This window comes from Taudactylus pleione, unplaced genomic scaffold (genome assembly GCF_031769625.1).
Source record: "Taudactylus pleione unplaced genomic scaffold, aTauple2 ptg001005l, whole genome shotgun sequence".
Taxonomy (NCBI): Eukaryota; Metazoa; Chordata; class Amphibia; order Anura; family Myobatrachidae; genus Taudactylus; species Taudactylus pleione.
The window spans coordinates 1,417,974-1,432,580 of record NW_028285406.1 but is presented as its reverse complement, the minus strand read 5'-3'; the positions used below and the strand labels follow the sequence as shown (position 1 = coordinate 1,432,580).

At 39.3% G+C, this 14,607-nt stretch overlaps 1 pseudogene; it reads left to right on the top strand.

The window, feature by feature from the left end:
• The window catches only part of LOC148454334 (uncharacterized), a 207,515-nt pseudogene extending 193,505 nt beyond the window's left edge, over positions 1–14,010 (top strand).
• Positions 14,011–14,607: the final 597 nt, after the last annotated feature.

The following is a 14,607-nucleotide window of genomic DNA, read 5'->3' as shown; positions in this document are numbered from 1 at the left end:
TTAGCCCTATGAGATTTGTGTAGTGGATATTTCTATAGGAACCTTACATCCTGCCCTGTTTCACCCTACAGGTCTTCTCTCTGATCTCTCTTATCCCTCCTTATTCTTTCCCTCATACCTTCCTATTGCTGTATTACTGTACCTTCCTTCTATTGTATTATCAGTACTCTGCATTATATTGTAACAAGGTGCAACTAAGCCACTGATTCCCTGTATCCCATAACAGTATATAAAATAAATAGGTATAGGCGAGGTCATAGGTTACCCTATAACTGCAGCCTAATGAGAAAACAGGGTTTCCCAGACCTTTATGTGCAGATAGATATAAAAAGAAGGATTCTCTGGTGCTGAAAGAGGGTCATTTATATATATAGGTTGAGTCTCCCATAACCAAAATGCTTGGGACCAGGGGTATTTTGGATAACAGAATATTCCGCATTTTGGAATATGTGCATATCATAATGAAATATCTTGGGAATGGCTCCCCAATATACACACATAATGCATGTATATGTTATATACACCATATACACACAGCCTGCAGGTAATTTTATACAATATTTGTAATAATTTGTGCTTTAGACAAAGTTTGTGTACATTGAACCATCAAAAATCAAAGGTTTCATTATCTCAGTCAAGCCCAAAAAAATCTGTATTTCGGAATATTCCGTATTTCGAATATTTGGATATGGGAGACTCAACCTGTACATACATATAATTGACACTGGGTACACTGCCAAATGAGGGGAGGAGAGTCAAAATGGATCAACTGGACTGGAGCCATGATGGTGCAGGGGGAGGGTGGCCGAACACAGTAGAAGTTGGAATGGTCCAAGAAAATATAATATATATATACTCATACAGTATATATATATAAATATATATATATATATATATATATGATATTGGTGGGGGATATTTAAGTATGTTGTTTTATGTATATGCTCATTCTCCTCGACCCTGACAACGGGGTAACACCCGAAATGTAGGATTAAAGGACGTTTTTTACTTACTATTGAAAAGTCTCCAGAGTGCCTCTCACATGTGGCTGTAATTTACAACCTTGGAGTGCACCAGAGCATTTGCTGTACATTACATGGAGTGCTGGGTTTTCTGGATTTCTAGATGGGATACTCATTGCTGGAAGTTTCTGAATGAGTACTCTAACCAAGGCACAGCACGTGGCAGTGGAGTGGAGCTGGTATGTGGATGTTTAACATTGTGTTATGTGACTGGGCATCTGTTGTTTTATTGTAGTTGGGTTTTATACCTTACTTAGGGGTGGGATCTTTGTATGGTTGGGGTATATTAGAAGCATAGGTAGCCTTTGGCTTTACATCTTGACAAAGATCCATGGGTGCATTGAAACATCGATGTACTAAATACACACTTTTGAAGTTGGAATAAACACTTTTTGATACTTTTAAGTCTGGTGAGTGCATCCCTTACTCTTATGAATTTGTATGGATCCCTTAGCAACAAGGATTTAGAACAGCACCCCAGCAGATGTTCAGGGAAATGGAGTGAGTGTGGACCTGTAGGATTGTGTATATATATATATATATATATTATAATATATATTTATATTTTTATATATATATATATATATATATATATATATATATATATGTATAGCCAATGAAAACAACATGATTTAGGATTTATCTCAGTGTAATATAAAGGGGTATTGCCAGGTTTGGCCACAGCTCATTCATATAAATCAGGAGATAAGGATATGTAGTTTGTAGGACCCGCTACTGATGCCCCTGATCCTGTAGCACAGGGTGGACAATCTTAAAGTTTCTATGAAGTTGCCCTGGAGGGTTCTATATGTCAGTACTGAGTGTTGCACATGTACTGTAGCAGGATGGTGACACTGTGCAATGTTCATCAAAACTGCTCACTCCCGCATAGTCACAATCCATGATCTTAAAACTCATAGATGACTGCACTGGCAACTAGATCCCTGAAGTTCTGCAACTAAGTCCCAGGTCAGCACTTTAAGGGGGTCCCATGGTCAGCACCTACCTGCAGCTCTTATAGTTGCTCTCTCTGGCTCTAGGTACTGTGCAGCAGGACTGTAGGCAATGCTGCTATGTGTGCCTGGCATTTGATCCTTCCGTACCGCAGCACCAGCACAAACACTTTTCTGCACCACACATCCTCCATGTCATTCGGGAGGGTGTAGAAGACCAGGAGGTAAGCTGCCCCCCTGCCCACACTACTGCAGATGCTGGTGCGTAGAGAAGGGCTCTTGGACACACTGCCCCTAGTCTTGACACCTGCTGCTGCTCCTGTGATCAAAGGTGCAGATGTCATTAGTATTGTGTAGGAGAGAAAACCAAGGTGCTGGTGCTGCCGGTATTGGGGTTGGAATTAGAGGTGCATGCACCACCATTTTAGACTGGGTATCGGAGGTGCAGGTGCTGCCAGTATTGGGGTGGGAATTGGAGGTGCAGGTGCCGCTGGTATTGGGGGGAGAATCAAAGGTGCAGGTACTGCCAGTACTGCCTGGAATGCTGCTGTCTCTCTCCCTGCAGCTAGCACACAGCTCTTGCCTGGGGGAATGGGAGCCAACATCACTAGCCCTCTATCAATCCTAGTGGTTACTAGGCTAGGATACAGAGAGGCAGCAGTAGCATTGGTACTGGTGGCACTCTGAGGAGCTATAAGAGGTGAGTGTAACAAAAGTAGGCAGACACTGATGGCCAGTGTCTTCTCACTTATTGTTCAGTCGGGGGGGAACTTTCCCCCTACACTAGTTTAATTAGTTGGCAAAAATCAAACATATTTGATTTACCCAACTAGTTTGAAAAAACATTTTGGACATTTTTGGTGTGTGGGAGCAAACATATAATTATCGTTTACTCCCACCCACTAGACCAGAGGTTCTCAAATGCGATCCTCAAGGCTCCCTAACAGTTCAGAATTTGAGATATCCATGGTTGAGCACAGGTGGCACATTCTGACAATGGATAGAAGCCTCAATACATTTTTGCAAGATAGACCAGACGTAGTTTTTCGGAAAGCCCCTGATATTAGGAAAAAATTAGTCTGTACCTATCTTAAGAATGACAAGGGAACCACACAGAGTACTTTTGAAGGAAACAGCATGAGAGAGGGTTTTTACCACTGCGGAAGGTGAGGGAATTGCACAAAATTATATTATATAAGCATGAGACCAGCCTGTAAGATAGTATCCAATCAGACCAAAAAAGAGTTCAAGATCAGAGGGACCCTATCCTGTGACAGTGATAACTTGATTTACCTTTTAGAATGTCCATGCGGACTGCAATACACAGGACACACAACAAGAACCTTGAAAACACGGATCTATGAACATTGTAGAAACATTTTGAAAAGATTTGAAAATCACAGTGTCTCAGAAAACTTTAAAACCACATATAACTCTAATCCGAAAGGTCTTAAATTTGTGGGCATAGACAAAATCCACTACAACTGGAGAGGAGGCAATAGAACAGAGAAAATAGATAATGTAGTAAGCCGATGGATCTATGACCCGAAGGTCTTAATATAGATCCTTAGACTGAGTATTTAGCTTATCCTCCATGTACTCTCATTATCATGATCACAAGAAGACTATAGGACAAAAGTCACTATAATTTTGTTTTGCTAGATTTTTTTATTTTTATTCTTATTTTAATTTTATTTTATTTTATTTCAAATACACCTTTTATTTTATTTTATTCCATTTTATTTTTTTTATCTATTTTCCTCTATCCCATTCTAATTTTCATATATAATCTTATTTTAAAGGAACTGTACATTGTTAAAAATCTTTAACAATAAGTGACACTTCCACACTACTGTTCAACATATAAACCTATCCAAAATGGCCACCGTTACTGTTGCTAATAAGACAGGCCACATAGATTTTAGCATCTAAACAACCACACAAAACATGGCTGTGCCCACCGCTGCAGACGTGCAGTCAGTGATATGCACAGGACAGCGCATGATCCCAGGACATCTCCTGTGGACTTACATTGGAGGAGACATGTGAGTGCTGTTACTGTTGGAGCCCATTCAACCCCTAGCACAAGACAGACGCAGGCGCGCAATGCGCATGCGCACACCATGGAACCCGCAATTCAGGGATAATTAGCAGATTAGCCAGGTATATATACAAGGTAAGGACACAGCATGGATGATTTGCCCTTGAAAAAGTCCCAAGGAGGGATGAAATGCGTTGGTACATTACCTAAATTTGCATACGTTTTTATGCTTTTGACAACCACCCTGTTTGTGTGGTTTTGTGCATTTGTACTTATACTTAAAATAAACAAGATATATTAAGCCATATCATCAGCCATCAGTGTTTATGCTGCACCTAATGGGCCCCTCACTGACACGTACTCAGCCTACCTAGACGCAGGGAGGAGATGGAGACCAGCAGATACCTTGATTGGTTAAGTACATTTCACCTACCTGATACTGCAACGTAGTGTCCTATAAGTACCCTGATATTGCGTTTCTTGTTATTGAGGTGGCGTTAGCTGCACCGGAGGTGGCACCGACAGCATCCTGAATCGGCTTTATATCATCATCTTCCTCATACAACATCCAGCCTAAAGTTTTTGCCCACCTGATACAGTTAGATAGACTTCAATTGCTAACTTCTCTTGGCACAAGACTGCATCCATTAACTGGTTGGCCATCTATACTCACCTCATTTATTCTAGTTACAATAAACAGACTCTTATAATGAGAGCATATTGAACATCCAGCCTCAAGTTTTTGCCCACCTGTAGTCACCCCCCTCACGTGTACAAGAAGTACATATACTAGACTATTTGAAGAATTGGAATATGAGCACACCATTACACTTATAGAGCTCATAATCGCACACACTCATATATAAACTTATCCACATAATAACCACACTTCCATATCTATTTACCACAGAGTGCTTTCCTCTTTTTGATTTGTATCTCTGCTGATATAATCACACAGAGAACTGAAGAGATGCCTGATTAAAGGATGTCATAAAAATTTCATTAAATTAAATAAATAATAATAATTAAAAATAAATAGTCAATATAATAAATAATAAGAATAATTAAAATAAATAATAAAAAACATAAATAAAAATTATATACAATAAAGAATGTCATTAAAAAATTCAATAAATGTGGATGTTATTAAAAATGGCCTGTAAAAAGGACAATTTTAATGACATCCACAGGTTTAGTTGGAGTTACCCAGGTTTCAGAGGAAATGGAGGCGACCCGGGAAAAAACCAGGATGAGGATTCAGTGAAAACAGGGTCTAAGCCGGGTACAACCCAGCAAAATGCTGATTTAAAAATCCAAGGACAGACCTGGGCTTTTGGTGGAAAAGTATTAGTTTAGCATTTGTTTGGCCTATAATCTAATATGCTATTAATATGTGATTTCTAAGGGTGGTGACACTAATAAATGTATCTTCTGCCTCTGCTGTGGTGATTCTCATGGGAACTTGTAACATGATTGCGCTTTATGGAGTTTGTTGCTGCACTTGATGAAACTTTCAAAGTTGTTGCAATTTCCCAGATTGTCCGACCTTAATCTCTTAAAATAATTATGGATTGTCTATCTGTGCTAATGTGAGCTGTGCTGGACATACAGTATTATGGACTTCTACATCAATGTAATATTTACGAACATAAGATACAATTAAATCATTGTGGCCCAACATTTTCCACCTCTAAATTTTACTCATGTTCTAAATAAAAACTACTTCTTGGGGAGCATTTGAAAAAATGTGTACACAGACACACCTTCACTATTTATGTAAGTCTAAGAATCTCATATTAAGTGTTTATATCATAATGTCATCAATATTCAAGTTTGTACAAACTTTTGACTTATACTATACATATATCTATTGAGGTCATTATTTATAGAAACTCATTGTGAGGTTCCTGCTTATATGTTGAAAAGATCTTTCTGCTAAAACTCTCAGACAATAGGTGATGCCTATACAAAAGATCCCTTTGGTGACATAACAGGATCCCAGAGGCTGCTATGATCTAATTAGAATGCAAGGTGTTACCCCTGCCAATGTGTAATTAGCATTTCCCATTGTAGTAAGTGACCTTAGGAATATTTACACCTCATTTACAAGACAAGGAGCTAGGCACGGGAAGCTGCTGTGTTTATGTGTCACCTCTCAGTGTAAGAATTCCTTCTGGTCATCCTGGGAACTATGGAGAGAGATGGGGGAGGAATGACTATAAATAGGATGTATCAGGCTACTGATAGCTGATGGAAGAGCTGCTGATTTAGTTGCTGGTTGGAGAGCTGGATGGATGGAGGAGTAAGAAAGAGACAGACAGAAGAATCTCCAGAGTAAGGTACAGTAATTACATTATACATAAGACTATATTGATATATACACAGATATTTGGAGATAGTATTATGTAGATGTTGCATTATCATCAATACTTAAAAAGTTTCACCTTAACACAAGTTATATAGTTAGGGTTAGTGTATAACCTGTTGCTATATGATTAGTAGAGACACATTTTGTCACCCATTAACAGGTTCTAAATTGAAAATTTGCCATTATGTGACATGTTCCAGTATTTTCGTGCCCTTGTAGCAAATATTATATTGGAAAGAAAGAATGCATGTTTAAGGAGCACATGGCATTGCAAAGAAGTGCAATATGTAGTGCTCTAAACAAAGGCAGTAGTGATCAACCTATGGCAAAGCACTTCCTTGAAGCCAACCATACCTTATCCTCCTTGAGATATAGAATAATTGATTTTGTTCCCCCCAAAATACAGGGGTGGCAATAGATCAAGGGAGTAGCTTAGATATGAAACAAAGTGGATATACAGGCTGGGTACCATGGCACCGATTGGGTTAAATGAGCAACTGAATCTGCAATGCTTCCTATAATATGGTTTATTCAACACCAAGATGTCTAATGGTTTTTGTTCCCTTGCCTACTGTATCCTTGTCCTTCTCTACTATACTGTATATTATCTATGTCGTCTATTTAAATATTATCCATCCAGATTCTCCTAACATGATCTCTGAATTTGTTTAATATGGAGGTAATCTGACTTCAATTGTAGCTACCATACTGCTATAATAGTAACTTGTAGCTGTCATATATGGTAATTATAAGTAAGAGTATTTTCAGACTTGTAATGATGGATTATATCCACTAGATGGCACTGTTACCATTGGTTAGCACTATACTGCTCTAACATCCGTTTTTTATATGTATTGTAACCCTTCCAGGCTTCCATACTTGCAGCCTTGTAGTTTTTATGGTGGTGGGAGTCTCACTAATGATGTCACAGCTGCTGCATTCCAGGAAGGGAAGCAGCTATATCCCCTTCCGTAGATTGACCATGACATCATCAGCCAGTGTTCAACATCATTCCCTACCATCCAAGTGGGCATAGAGGGGTAATATAACCATGTGGCGAGCGTAGCATGCCACCGTGCCCAAAGTGTGGCAAGCGAAGTGAGCCTGCAAGGGGTTAACTTTCTTATTTTGGTGGACTGCATGGGCAGGAAACTACACTTCCGCCCTCAGTGCATGTCACTTCCAGGTACAGAATCTGAAGTGGTAATAGTCGGGCTCCAGCATGCTGATCACAGGGTGAGAGTATAAGAAAGGTAAGATTGTCTCATTTTACTCTTATTGTATCCTGAGGAAAGAACTAACTTAAAGGTTCTGAAACATTGATAATAACTACACGAGTGCTGTGTCCTTTGTGAAGTCATCGTGAGTGCTGCCCACTGCTGCATATATTATCATTTCCTTCCCTGGGATAGGTAATTAAGGAAAGCACCTGATGCCGGACATCCTTTTTAGCCCTAAGGAGTGCCGGACACAATTGCTCTCTCTCTCTCTCTCTATATATATATATATATACATAACTTTTGTCAGTACTAAGTGATCTATTTATCTATATATTTATTTATTTCTCTACAACAATATAGTATCTACCAGCAATGTTGAAGCGTGTGAACTATATTTATTTATTGGCTATATATACTGTATATATATATATATATATATATATATGAGGGGTATCTAGGTGACCACTCCATCATAGTATCTTACATATTATTTTTTGCATCAGGCTAGTATATATCAAGGGGTATCTAGGTGGCAAATCCATCATTGTATCTTACATTTTCATCTGCACATCAGTTAAGTATATATAAAGGGGCATCTAGGTGATAGCTCTATCATAGTATCCTACATATTACTATGTGCATCAGGTTAGTATATATAAAGAGGTATCTAGGTGACAGCTCCATCATAGTATCTTACATATTATTTTGTGCATCAGGCTAGTATATATAAAGGGGTATCTAGGTGACAGCTCCATCATAGTATCTTACATATTACTCTGTACATCAGGTTAGTATATATAAAGGGGTATCTAAATGACCATTCCATCAGAGTATCTTACATATTACTCTTTGTGGAATGGGATTGAAAAGCCGGTGGCTGTTTAGCCACAGGTTCAAATCCCAACAGCAGCTCCCCGACAGGATGAAGATACAGACAGAAGCAGGAAAGTACTGTAGCCTCCCTTAGTGGTGCCTAACCCTAACCTACCCCTGAGGCTACCTTATCACCCCCCTTACTGCTCCCTAGTCCTAACCCTCCCAGGGGGTGCCTAACTCTAACCTCTGCCTGGGAGTGCCTAACCCTAACTTTCCACCATAGGGATGCCTAACCCTAACCTCCCCCCAAATAAACCTAATGCTAAGTCGCTAACTGCCCTAAACCTAACCCTCCCCCCTCCCAGCTAAGAGGATGGGTGCACTGGAATTACATAGTACTGGCCCATGTCGTCCTGGATTCCGGTGTAGGGATTATGATAGGCGTCAGTATTTCAAAATCTATCATGAATACCTAGCCGACATTCTACTGTTGATACCACTCTGTGCATGAGGCTAGTATATATAAAGAGGTATACACGTTGCAGCTCCTTTATAGTATCTTACATATTACTCTGTGCATCAGGTTAGTATATATAAAGGAGTATCCAGGTGGCAGCTCCAATCATAGTGTCTAACATATTACTATGTTCATCAGGTAAGTATATATAAAGGAGTATCTAGGTGGCAGCTCCATCATAGTATATTACATATTACCCTGTGTATCAGGTTAGTATATATAAAGGGGTATCTAGGTGGCAGATCTGTCATAGTATCTAACATATTACTCTGTACATCAGGTTATTATGGGATGTAGTCTGGAAGGCGGCAGTCGAAATGTCATCTGCCAGCTTCCTGCCAGTGAAAGCCCCACATTGGACTAATCATTAGCCCCACACTGAAATCCCAGCACCCGGCATACCAAACAAAGGTAAGCTGGGCATCGGGAGCTCATAGTCACGGGGGTGAGTTGGGTTAGGTTTAGGGTCTCCTGAGGGTCTTAGGGTTAGACACCCACCGGGAGGGTTAGGTTTAGGCTAGGGGAAGGGAGGGTTAGGGCCAGGCACCACCGGGGGGCGGTTAGGTTTAGTTAGTATATATAAAGAGTTATCTAGGTGGCAGATCCATCATATTATCTTACATATTACTCTGTGCATCAGATTTGTATATATAAAGGGGTAATTGTGCTAAATACACCATCAATGACACCTCGCACCCCTCACGGCTCGATCCAAGCACAAATTTGCATAATTTTGCTCAGAGCCCTATGGGGCGCCAGTTGTCACAATGACTTACACCCGCGAGTACATCTCATGTATATGGATTGAGCCCATAGAATTTTATAGATTACTCTGGGTAAATACAGACAAATTGACATCCGCAATCGTTAGGAATTTAGATTATGTGATAGTATTAGAACCTACAATTTCTACAGTATATTGTCACTAAAATCAATATTTGTTAGATTGGTGGTAGACCCTAATGTTAGTATATTCATATTGTGTATGAGATAAAGACTCTTTTTGTAGAAGATTAATTGTGAAATTGTCCCTTTTATTTAAAAAAATGTTAAATGGATAAAGTAATTAGGACAGACAAACAGAGAAAACCACTCAAAATTAAAAAGGATAACTCTTATTGAGTGAGGGAGTTATTAATGTAAAAAAATATTGGCACTTGTATATAGTTCCTTTTGAGTTAGATAATGATAGGTGCTTAACAACTCTTATACTATTGGTTCTGACTCAAGGATTTCATCCTGTTACCGTGATCTTTGAAAATGCACTAAAATAATCCTGGTTAAGGTGTGTCTGTATTATTCCTAATTGGTTTAATAATTGAAAAAATACAACCTTTTAAAGGAAAGATCACATAAACACCTTATAAGCGAAAACATAGCATCAACCAAAAGAGAAGAATATATATATATTTATATATATATATATATATATATATATATATATACATATGATGTTTGTGTGGTGCTGTGCTGTAGGTATAGAGTATGCATGTCTGAACCATATAGCAGGCCATTTCATTTAAATCAACATGGTCCAATTATAACTTTAAGGGGTAAATTTACTAAGAATCGAGATGGTCCTGATTTGCAAAGAGATTAATCTTGCTGTACTGTACCTCACCTGGGTGATTTATTCACTTTTTATTTTGCAAATTAACCAACAGGCGATTTGTTCCAAGTTCATTTGGGCGATGGTGAATTAGGTTGATTTTTTGGGGGTAACTTGTAAGCAAGCTCGAGTGAGTTATCTCTCCCGATTTGCACATTTTGCAGATTACTCACCCTAGATTGCAGAGTTTTCTTTCTGCCTAACTGTCCTGAGCAAGCAGCCTGTACAAATCAGTGAGATATGTGTAAGCTGCTTGTGTCTTGTACCTGTAAAAAACAGGTTAAATTAAATTTAAAAAAATTATGTAGGGTCCCCCCCAAATGCCTAATCAGCGCGGGACTTGTCAGCCAGGCCTGGTTCCAAAAATTATGGGGAACAAAACAAGTAGAGTTCAACTGTAATTTAGGAACCAGCACCTGGCTGCCGGCCCAGTCCTGGTTTTAAATATAGGGGAAAAAATGCGTAGGGGTACCCCTATATTTAAAAACAGCACAGGACCCAAACTGTCCGGGGTGTAATGCCACAGCCAGAAGACCCTATTACTGGGTCTCCAGGGCCAAAGCATTCTCACCCCAAGCTGGTCAGGCCAAGCTGGGGATCTCAGGGGAGATGGGTACACCAAAAAGAGGGTTTCCTCCCTCTCCTGAGCACCCCAGGCTTGGTCTGATGCCCAGGACTCTTCCACGCACCCGTTGAGTGGTGGGTATGAGGGTAATAAAGTGTATTTTACAGTGGATTTACAGGTGCCAGCATGCCTGCCCTTTGGCACATTTGGAACTACTAGTGAAAGTAGCTGACCGACACCCATATTTCCACTTTAAAATAAATAGTTCAATAAAGACACAACACACACCATCGATAGAACAAGTTTAATACACACATACCTCAATCACACATACTTACCTGTTCTAGCCATTCGGTCCACTTGTTCAAAGGAGAAATCCTTGTGTATGGACCTGCAAAAAAGATCCTATACTCACCTACATCCTGGCGCTGCTCTCCATCGCATCCAGGGTCTTGTGAAAACAACAAAGCAACTTACCCAAACCATGCTGAACAGATGTAAGTATATGTTGTTACATGTACTTACACCTCACGAAATGACATTTGACCAAAATCAGCTGTAATTGCTCCCGGGCCACTAGCCAATCAGTGGACGCTTTACATGTAGCTGCCGCTCATTGGCTGGTTCTACGTGGGTTACAGACAATGTGGTTAGGCTTTTGGGGGGGACCCTATGTCTTTTTTTAAAATAATTACCCCTATTTTAACTATTTACAATGATTTGTGTATGTTTCTGACCATCTCGCAGCTCATCTTGATTCTTGGTAAATTTGAGAGAAGTATATTTTAGGTGAAAAGTACTTCCGAATTGGCCCAATGGTGATTTAAGTCGATTTTGCTATCTAACCCGATTTGAATGAAATTGATCGAGACATCTCACCTGAGATGAGCAAAAGTAAATTTGAGAAATAGATAAAAGGACTAAATCACCTGAGATTGTCATCTTGAGCAATCTCGATTGTTAGTAAATTTACTCCTTAGACTCACATGTAGAGGTAGTATTTATCGTATTCTTGGTATTTCACATTCTCCTCAGGTATATATAGGTTCCTGCAGTTAACACTCATTGATATTCTGCATAGTCCTGATTTGTTTAACCCATGAAACAAAACAGAATAACCAGTAGATTGGTGACATAGCTGACTCACCACTGGCAGGAGAGTAAGGGGGATGCCTTCATAATTGAAAGTTCTGTGCAATGCTGCTGGAAGTCACTCAATCCAGGGATTGTGCAGAGTGGGCTGTGTGTGGCCCCATCCTCCCCAACTATAATCTTGCCCAGTCCTGGTGCATCAGCAGACAGTAGGTGTGACAGTATCGGTAGCATGTTTTACCCATCTATGGTCAGTGCAGAGGTGCGTAAATAGCTAAGTCATGTTTTTTAGTGTATTTAAATATATCTGATGTTCTGCATATAAAATTACACAATTACTGTAAAAGTCATTTTACTTGAGTAACATTCATGATTTTAAATATAATTTTTTTTATTGCAGGACAAATAAAGAGCAGGACACCACGAAGACTATTAGAAGACATAGTGGTAAAGGGACATTGTTCTCTGATCAAGTCAACTAAAGACGCTATTTCTTCTTACACCTCTAAAGGATTCCCAAAATCTATTCTCATTTTCTGGATAGGAGAAACCTTTTACAGATAATTTGTTTCTCATCTAATACATGATGAGTCTCATAGGAGAGAAACCGAATCTGTGCTCTGAGTGTGACAAAAGCTTTATGTATAAGTCACATCTTGTTATACATCAGAGGAGTCACTCAGGAGAGAAACCATTTACATGTTCTGAATGCAGCAAGTGTTTTTCCCGTAAGTCACATCTTGTTATACATCAGAGGATACACACAGGAGAGAAACCATTTACATGTTCTGAATGCAGCAAGTGTTTTTCCAATTCATCAAATCTTATTACACATCAGAGGAGTCACACAGGATAGAAACCATTTACATGTTCTGAATGTAGCAAGTGTTTTTCCAATTCACAAGATCTTGTTACACATCAGAGGAGTCACACAGGAGAAAAACCATTTACATGTTCTGAATGTAGCAAGTGTTTTTCCAATTCATCAAATCTTATTAAACATCAGAGGAGTCACACAGGAGAGAAACCATTTACATGCTCTGAATGCAGCCAATGTTTTTCCCATAAGTCAGTGCTTGTTAGACATCAGAGGAGTCACACAGGAGAGAAACCATTTACATGTTATGAATGCAGCAAGTGTTTTTCCTGTAAGTCACATCTTGTTATACATCAGAGGAGTCACACAGGAGAGAAGCCATTTACATGTTCTGAATGCAGCAGGTGTTTTTCCAATTCATCAGATCTTGTTACACATCAGAGGATTCACACAGGAGAGAAACCATTTACATGTTATGAATGCAGCAAGTGTTTTTCCCGTAAGTCACATCTTGTTATACATCAGAGGAGTCACTCAGGAGAAAAACCATTTACATGTTCTGATTGCAGCAAGTGTTTTTCCCGTAAGTCACATCTTGTTATACATCAGAGGAGTCACACAGGAGAGAAACCATTTACATGTTCTGAATGTAGCAAGTGTTTTTCCAAATCATCAAATCTTGTTTCTCATCAGAGGAGTCACACAGGAGAGAAACCATTTACATGCTCTGAATGCAGCCAATGTTTTTCCCATAAGTCAGATCTTGTTACACATCAGAGGAGTCACACAGGAGAGAAACCATATAAATGCTGTGAATGTCACAACTGTTTTAGTAGTAAAAGAACACTTATTAATCACATGAATAGACACTCTACAATCCTGAATGTTTAATGTGTTTTTTAAGTAAGTTAAATTGCATCAATTCAATATTTTTACAAGTGAGGACATTTTTAATTTCAGAATGTGACAAGTGTTTTATATAAATCAATCTTGTTAAAGACTGGATAGGAGAAATATCTACATCTTATCCTCTGCACCAGTGTAATGTAATAAACAATGTGTATGGTGACACCCCAAAATTGTGTGAAATTATTATTTATTTGAAAACTAAATTTTTACTATAATGGCATAAAACGGTGCCAGTGGCATCACGAGGGGGTGCACCAGGTGACACCATCTGAGAGGGTCGCACCAAAATTGTAGAGCTGCTCTGCTATTTTATTGTCACGTCCTCAGATGGTGACACCAAGCAGCGGTGATAGATGTGCAAATGCTCATGTCATCCATACTGTACCCAGAGAGGCTGAGGGCTGCCTGGGCAAGACCCCAGTGTTATGTGAACAGGGTATAACATGCAGTCATGCCCCCATAATGTCATATACCTGGGAGCCTCACTTTTTGAGCATGAGGCCAAACTTTCTTAAGCAAGCGCACATACCTTGGGCCTGCACAGAAATAGATACAGGGGTGTAAGGCTGGAATAGGTGCACTGGGCGTTGCTATTAATAACAACTAATACAATAGTAAGCAACAAACAGAAGAGAGAATTTTCTTGGTGTAGTGCAGCATTTCTCAAACTGTGGGTCA